At 30.3% G+C, this 8054-nt stretch overlaps 2 long non-coding RNA genes across 2 annotated transcripts; one reads left to right on the plus strand and one right to left on the minus strand.

Moving 5' to 3' along the window:
- The first annotated feature begins 3099 nt into the window (after nt 1-3099).
- LOC112012661 (uncharacterized) lies at nt 3100-5567 on the plus strand. The gene is made up of 2 exons (XR_002883007.2): nt 3100-3397; nt 5113-5567. It is a non-coding gene; the product is annotated as an uncharacterized LOC112012661 (long non-coding RNA).
- Nucleotides 5568-5748: 181 nt separating this feature from the next.
- Nucleotides 5749-7512, minus strand: LOC112012662 (uncharacterized). The gene is made up of 2 exons (XR_002883008.2): nt 7167-7512; nt 5749-6029 (listed from the first exon to the last, which is right to left on the minus strand). It is a non-coding gene; the product is annotated as an uncharacterized LOC112012662 (long non-coding RNA).
- Between the last annotated feature and the right edge of the window lie 542 nt (nt 7513-8054).

Genomic DNA, 8054 nt, shown 5'->3' on the forward strand with positions numbered 1-8054 from the left:
TCTCTCTCTCTCTCTCAAAATTAAAATTAATATTAATAGTTTTAGAGACAAATTTATTATTCAATAACTAAAGTACAATATTGCTAAAAGAAACAGTGAGCATCTAAAACATGATATTTGTTCTGATACTAATTGTTTCAATATTTTTAGAATTAAAATTTTTAACCATCGCACGCACTTGGTGCGATATTTACTCCATAAGTATAAATACTTGTGGAGTGTGGAGGGTAAGGGCTAAGATTCAAGTTTTCAGGAGGGAGCTTTACGCACATATACTCTTAGATTAGGCTAGAATAGAAATTCTATCTTGTATAAAAAAAAAAAAAGAATTAAAAGTTTTAAAATATGATTTTATAAATATATGAAAATAGTCTGATTAATGTATTAAATTATATAAAAACATGTTGAATTATTTTTTCTAATTTATGTATCGCTTATAAAATATTAAGTAATGATACATTTTATATTTGCATCTAGCCCCCAAATGTGTTGAGTCTACCCTAGATTAGGCCTTATTTTTGTGAACTGTGAATTTAAGCGAGGTTTGCAAATAATATGTTTGAAACTGAATTGAGGTATTCAATAGAAATGACACCATTTAGAATCTACTAATTTTTAAAACCATTTATTTATATTTAAAATACTCTACGTATATGAATACTTCATACCAATGTGACCTTATTTTGCATGAAATACGTTTAACATGTCAATATCATAGTTAATATTTCATGATTTTGGCATGATCATATTGGTATTAGTACAAAGAAACCAATTCATTAAAGGCTAAAGTTATTAATATATATATATATATATCAAATTGATGGTTTTGCAAAGAGATGTTCAACAACTACTATTGTTGAGATATTGGAAGAAACTAATAAAATACCTCACTTTCAAGAATTTGAAAATGATGTACAATACTGAATCGGACTGGAGATTATAGTGCAAATTCTGCGAAATTAGATTGAAGTGTCACACGTTATTCCCTCAGCGATTGTGAATATTTCCATGAAAATGAACAACAAAGAAGGTTTGTTAGATCAAGATTCAATTTTTTCATTTTTGCAAGAAGTTCCTTTAAGAATGTAAAAATGGAGGTTATATTATAACTGGGTTCCTTCATATCACTAATGTGTTTGGGTTTGTAACTTTGTATGTCTAGTTCGAGACGTTCTACAATATTTTTTTCAGCGACACAAAAACGAGTTTGTTGGTCAGAAATTTGAAATCTTGGACCCCTACATTAATTTATGTGGGAGACACAAATCTTTTTTTTTTTTTTTATAAATTATATTTTAAATTCTAAAACATTTTTTTGAAGGGTAAATCCTAAAGTTAATTAATATAATGTAAATCAACAAATTTAATCATTTAAGGTTTATATAAAATATATAACCATTTATATCCTATTATTTCAACCCAAAAAAAAAAAAAAATCATATTTTCTGAAAGTAACCATTTAAACCCTACTATTTCAAAAATAATTTTTATATATATATAACCCCAAACGCAATGTTGTTTTACCTAAATGAATTTATGAGTTTTAATTTTTTACTTTTTAAAATATCAAGGTATAATTTGTTACTTTTGAAATTATATACTTTAATATGATATTTCTAAAAGAGGTAATTGTAGTTTACCACCTATAATAGGGCTATTTTAATATTACCTACTCGTGGTTTGAAAAATTTCACTCAACCCCCTCCATTAGACAATCATAACCCACCTCATTATCTCGGTTAGAAAAAACACATAAAATAAAAAAAAAGTAACTCATGAGAAACCTTGTTTCACCATTCTTATAGGATTCATTAACACACGAATTAGGCCAAATCTGAACCACACACTCTCAAGAAATCAATATTCATCCCTATCCACCTATACAGAGATTGATAAGGAAATGAGGGATAAACTAAAATTTTAAATATATATATATATATATATTAAATCTCACACCAGAAAAACAGTTTTTTTTTTTTTTTTTCTTTTTATACTAAAGTTAAGAACATCCAGTTTGCAGCAACAAGGTTCACAAACAGATCATGCCAACTGGCATTCCAAAATTTAAAATTACAAAATCCGTCAATTCACACAGTAATGATGAATATATAACAGACCCCACAAGCGCCTTCTTTAACAAACTCCGCCTCGTTCTTAATTTATTTACCCACCACTAGAACAATATATAATAGAACACGACTATTCCGACAGTGGTAGAGCTAGAAATTTATCTTTGGAAGACTATATATAAATATATATTTTTTTGTATGAAATGTAAAATAGTAATATACAGTACTTCATAACTCAATTTTTTTCCCTTTTATTTATTGAAATAATTGTTAGAATACTTGTGTTCATTTTAAAGATAATGAATGTTTAATTATTGTAATTTGTTGACACACACACATACATATATATATATATATATATAGATTTTATTTTATTTAAATGAAAATTATGTTTATTTTTATACTTTCTTAAATATGTATGTATATTATCAAGTATAGAGGGCCAAAATGATAAGATTATTTAAAAATTATCAAATTATTTAAGATATTTTCAGAAAAACTTTTATTTTTTAAAAACTTTTGTGCCCTGGGGGGGGGGGGGGGGTTGGCCCTGGTCATCAAGTGGCTCCGCCACTGTATTCCCATCTATTATTATATCTTCATGACCTGCACATTTTACAAATAAAATGGATCAAATTTTCAACTACCCATTACATATTTCAATTTAAACCAAAATTACAGCTCAAATACACACTTCTTGTTTCCCACTGCGAGAGAGAAAAAAAAAAAAAAAACTTACCTTTAATCATAGTTTATATATGAAATTTGAAGTTATGAGTAATGCGTATAAAATAGATAATAACTGACAAAATCTTAAGGCTTATATATTAAATTGTTACTTATTATGAAATTAGTGTTTAATCTATCATTTTTCCTTTAATTTTGTTTAACAAGTAGGGGATTTGCATTATGAAAAATGCCCATACACCCCCTAAACTTTGAACTAGTAGTCAAAATACTCCTTGAATTTTTTTATTGGTCAACTTACTCCTTAAAGTATGCACATCTGCCAAATCAATTCTTCAGTCAGTTCCACGTTAAAAAACTAACAGAATAGCACGTGAAGTTTAAAAACTAAATAATTTACACAAAAGAAAGAAAAGAGAGAGGAGAGACCTAGGTCTGACCGGCGAAGAAGAGAGAGAAAGAGGCGGTAGAACTAGAGCCACCGTGGAGCGGCGCCGAGTTCATGATCCGGCGGTTGTCCCGGCCCCCATAGGCCGTTTCTTCAGGCCCTGGTAGGTTGGTACGTGCAAGTTTCTATCGGGGTTGAGGTTTATTTACTCCAAGATCCAAATAATCACAAATCCCTTCGAGCAATGAATAGGGTGAGTCCAGGTTTTTCTTTATTTTTATCTTTGAGATGAAATTTTAAGATGTTTTGGCCCATGGAATTTTTGGCTGTGTAAAATTCTTTTCACTTTTTTTGTTTGTTTGTTTGTTTGTTTTTTAGTTTCTTTGATACTCGTGGATTTTTGTGATGATTATGGTTAGATATTGATCAAATGATGTAGATTTAATGAATTTTGTGTTGGGTCTTTAGGATTCCATGGTCGATTGAGTTCTCAACTTAGGTTCATTATTTGTGCATTCCAATTGTTTGATAAATTGTCCTGAGAGAGAAAAAAAAAAAAAAAAACTTACCTTTAATCATAGTTTATATATGAAATTTGAAGTTATGAGTAATGCGTATAAAATAGATAATAACTGACAAAATCTTAAGGCTTATATATTAAATTGTTACTTATTATGAAATTAGTGTTTAATCTATCATTTTTCCTTTAATTTTGTTTAACAAGTAGGGGATTTGCATTGGGAAAAATGCCCATATACCCCCTAAACTTTGGACTAATAGTCAAAACACTCCTTGAACTTTTTTATTGACCAATTTACTCCTTAAACTATGCACATCTGCCAAATCAATTCTTCAGTTAGTTCCACGTTAAAAAACTAACGGAATAGCACGTGAAGTTTAAAAACTAAATAATTTACACAAAAGAAAGAAAAGAGAGAGGAGAGCCCTAGGTCTGACCGGCAAAGAAGAGAGAGAAAGAGGTGGTAGAACTAGAGCCACCGTGGAGCGGTTGTCTCGGCCCCCGTAGGCCGTTTCTTCAGGCCCTGGTACGTTGGTACGTGCAAGTTTCTATCGGGGTTGAGGTTTATTTACTCCAAGATCCAAATAATCACAAATCCTTTCAAGCAATGAATAGGGTGAGTGCAGGTTTTTCTTTATTTTTATCTTTGAGATGAAATTTTAAGATGTTTTGGCCCATGGAATTTTTGGCTGTGTAAAATTCTTTTCACTTTTTTTGTTTGTTTGTTTGTTTGTTTTTTAGTTTCTTTGATACTCGTGGATTTTTGTGATGATTATGGTTAGATATTGATCAAATGATGTAGATTTAATGAATTTTGTGTTGGGTCTTTAGGATTCCATGGTCGATTGAGTTCTCAACTTAGGTTCATTATTTGTGCATTCCAATTGTTTGATAAATTGTCCCAATGATTATGTGATATGTGCTTTCTGTTCAATCTGGTGGGGTTGGTGCTGGTAAATGCCAGAGTCTATGCTAATCCTTGTCTCTGATCCAGTTTGGCTTTAAATGACTTTGTTTTGTATTATTAGTCTTGTTGTTACGTAAGCTAGCAATAATTGTTTCAGGTGAGAAAGAAAAGGCATAAACATCAAACTCAACTTGAGCCTTGTTTTAATGACCTTCATTTTAATTAAGTCTAGGATTATATCACATGGCAGAGCTGCTTGAGGCTCCATTAGCTTCACTGGGCTGAGGAAATATTCAAAACATAGTTTATAGATTGAACATTTTATACACAAATTTAGATTTGTTATTATGAACAAGAATAGGCAAATAAAAACAGTTTAATTTTTGGGCTCTCCTTTTTTTTTTGGATCAAAATGTTAGACCTGATGAAAAATTGAATGAAATCTAAACGCTTGCTAATGACTTCTTTCATTGTATTTCTAATGACTTTATGGCCTTCACATCTAGTTTTATCTAATTTCTTTTTTAATTTTCTCAAACAGATGTAAGGGATCAAAAATGTGTTACAAGTTGTAAGTTGCAACCTTGACCTCGGATTGGAAATGTACTCTAAAATAATTGGAGTTGCAAAGAAAGATGGAAAAGACCTGGGACTTGAGGAAAAATGCCAACCAATGTACTTAATATGATGGTTATATGCTCAAATGTTTGAATTGTACTAGTGTAAACATCAAACTGGAAGAAATGCCAATCAGAGCAAAGACAACAATCGTGCTTATGGTTTATATGTTCAAATGCACAAAGTGTACTCAAAATTGTATCTTGCTTAGTTAAGTGTTCAATGTCAATGATGTAACAATTATGTGATGATAATTAAGTGTTAAATGTATTATGAGAGGTGCAAGGATATGTAATAGTTTTCATATATGTAATGACTACTTGTTTGTAATATAATTATGTTTATATATAAAAAAACTAACTCAAATTTGCATATGAACTGAAAGATATGCAATGCGGACTTTGTTTGTGATCATTTGTCCACAAACTATTTCTTTTTTCTTTTTTTGAGAAGCTATTTACTGTGCACAATTTTTTTTTTCATTGATGCTAACAAAACACAAATTTACAAAAATAAATTACACATAGGCGCACATGTTTCTTTAATGATAAAACGAGAATTATAATTTGTATAAATTGCACATAGGTGCAGAAATTTTTTTTTAAAATTTTTTTTTTTATTAATAACAAAATGAGGATCGTAATCTGCTCATGAATACATCTCATACATTGTGGACCACCCGTTCTCTCCACTTGCAACACTTCTTTGAGTTGAGGATCTCTTGCACCATCAATTTTTGTGGCCGGAGCTTGCAATACTTGATCTCCTCTCTTGAGGAGATGATAATGCAACACTTGGAAATGATCCTTCCTGACCTAATGCATTACTTGTACAGGACATCTACAAGAAAGCAATTACACATAACACAAATGTAATATTTGAAAGAAATAATCAATGAATCATTTCTAATATTTTTGACAGAAATAATCAAGGAAAAAAAAAAAAAAACAAACGTAAAACATCAATAAATCATATAGCAAGCTTAGTATTAGATGTACTAAATTATCCTATTGTGCATTTAAATTATAGCTAAAACCTCTAGTGTATTTCTGCCAACCCTGAAAAGTTTTACATAACCAAATAAGATTGTTTAATCAAATCTTAATTGATCGTTAGTCGAAGGCATAAAAAATACCAGGGTTAACTTCATAGTCTCTACTCACATATCTTCATTCTACCTTACATAACAAATGTTTTATTGAGTGTGTGTGTATATTTGGGAAGCCAGTATGCCGGTGTATTAAGTGGTTTTCATAGTTTTAACATTCCATTCCTTTAGCCATACACATAGGCAAGGTTCTTCATTTGGACAAGTTAAGTCTTTTGGTAACATTTTATCAGAAATTTCACTTGACAAGGTTCTTCTACTGCCTATTACCACTTTCTATCTAGAAATTTTTGTGTATAATTCATCCAAATGGCACAAAAGAGTGTTTACAAGAATTGTTTTGGTTATTCAGATATTTTACTGATGAACAAACATATTATATCTAGCAGAGTAAAGCTAATTTGAAACTCACAGTCCTTCAAGGACAACCTAACAAATATTGCTAGCTTACATAACAACAAGACTAATAATACAAAACAAAGTCATTTAAAGCCAAACTGGATCAAAGACAAGAATTAGCATAGACTCCGGCATCTACCAGCAACAACCCCCCCATATTGAACAGAAAGCACATATCACATAATCATTAGGACAATTTATCAAACAATTGGAATGCACAAATAATGAACCTAAGTTGAGAACTCAATCGACCATGGAATCCTAAAGACCCAACACAAAATTCATTAAATCTACATCATTTGATCAATATCTAACCATAATCATCACAAAAATCCACAAGTATCAAAGAAACTAAAAAACAAACAAACAAACAAAAAAGTGAAAAGAATTTTCACAGCCAAAAATTCCATGGGCCAAAACATCTTAAAATTTCATCTCAAAGATAAAAATAAAGAAAAAACTGGACTCACCCTATTCATTGCTTGAAAGGATTTGTGATTATTTGGATCTTAGAGTAAATAAACCTCAACCCCGATAGAGACTTGCACGTACCAGCCTACTCGGGCCTGAAGAAACGGCCTACGGGGGCTGAGACAACTGCTGGATGAAGAACTCGGCGCCGCTCCACGGTGGCTCTAGTTCTACCGCCTCTTTCTCTCTCTTCTTTGCTGGTCAGACCTAGGTCTCTCCTCTCTCTTTTCTTTCTTTTGTGTAAATTATTTAGTTTTTAAACTTCACGTTGTTTTTAAACTTCACGTTGTAAATTATTTAGTTTTTAATCATGAGAGGGATAGGACAATGCCACTACTCTTTGTATTATCCTGTTGTATTTTTGTTGGTGTTTAAAATATTGTTCACATACGTTCCTAAATTTGCATGAAATTCATTCTCTCTCCCAAATTTTTTTTTTTTAAATTTTCTATAAACAAGCATCTTCACCTTTAAATATTGTTGTTGACTTCATTCTCAAATATATATATATATATAGATGGGTTCAAGTTACATTTGATGTAACTTCACAAGAGTTATACATTTTGTGAACCATTGATTATTATTAGATTTAAAAGTAAAAAAATATTCATAATAGTATCATTATTACTTTCTAGAAATTAGTGATATAGACATTAACTCTTCTTATTAAAGAAGAAAAAAAAAAAAAAAACTATAGCATTAACTTTTTTTTTTTGGGTCCATATTCATCATCTTCTAGAAATTAACTCTTCTTATTAAAGAAGGAAAAAAAAAAAAAAAACCATAGCATTAACTTTTTTTTTTTTTTTTGGTCCATATTCATCACTTTCTTCCTCTTGTCTTTCTTTTCGTACATTGTGATTCTTTCATGTATTTCTTATTCTAAA

Source organism: Quercus suber, unplaced genomic scaffold, assembly GCF_002906115.3.
Source record: "Quercus suber isolate HL8 unplaced genomic scaffold, Cork oak 2.0 scaffold_439, whole genome shotgun sequence".
Taxonomy (NCBI): domain Eukaryota; kingdom Viridiplantae; phylum Streptophyta; class Magnoliopsida; order Fagales; family Fagaceae; genus Quercus; species Quercus suber.